Genomic DNA, 1,051 nt, shown 5'->3' on the forward strand with positions numbered 1-1,051 from the left:
TTCAATCATTGTACTGTTGATATTTGGCTCTGCTGACTAATGAGTTTGCAGACCACTGGCCTAGGCTCCTCTGAATGCAAGTACCCTGTTCTGACAATTACCCGGGCCTCTCCTACTCTTTCTATCTGTTGCCTCTGAGCTTTGGGGCACCTACAGCTGCTCTCACCTTTTACTGCTGTTCTCCCATGCACGTGTTTTGAACTGGAGCTTTCTGTAGAAAGTTAACTCTATCTATCTTGCAAGAATTTCTCAATCTTTAATTTTCATAAAGTTTTTTGTGCTTTTTTTTTACTGTATTGCTTTGGTTTTGTTCCCTTTCTTCCTTCTTTAAAAAGTATCTTTTAGTGGTGAAGGAGAAGAAAAGAAGGCTGAAATACATATTTAATCTATCACTTTTATTCCATCACAGCTTATTTACTTTCAGGCTTATTTACCATATTTTTCTATATAGACATTTATGCTAATATAATTTCAGCCATGCTGTATATAAGTTTGTGTCATGATTTTTCAGTTAGCATTTTAACAAAAACATTTCAGTATTATTACAAACTACTTATGAACACCCTTTTTAATGGCTACATATATTCCATCAAGTAACATGCATCCCATATTCAGCATTTAAGTTTATCTATTTTTTCAACTATTACAAATTTGATAATAAAGGTCCTTATTCATAAATCTGTTTTTATATGTAAAATGTTTTAGGTGAATTTATTCACATCTTTAAAGGTCCCATCTCAAATACACTCTGAAGCTGTAGAGGTTAGGGCTTCAACATATGAACCTAGGGGCAGAAGGACACAATTCAGTCCATAACATTTCTTGAGATTAACAGAATTGAACTTGCTTGGAAACCCAGAGATTTAGCTAGTAAGTGCATGGTTGTTTAGAGCTTTTATGTTGAATACAGATGTGAACTTGTCTATTTTCAGAGCCCTATGATTTTGTTCCTGGGAAGGATTAGGTTAGCTTTCCATATTGTGCAACAGCTTAATAAACTGGGATAGATCACTCAGAAAATGGAATAAGAATTAAGTTCAAAATTAAACAC

This window comes from Myotis davidii, unplaced genomic scaffold, assembly GCF_000327345.1.
Source record: "Myotis davidii unplaced genomic scaffold, ASM32734v1 scaffold594, whole genome shotgun sequence".
NCBI classification, from domain to species: domain Eukaryota; kingdom Metazoa; phylum Chordata; class Mammalia; order Chiroptera; family Vespertilionidae; genus Myotis; species Myotis davidii.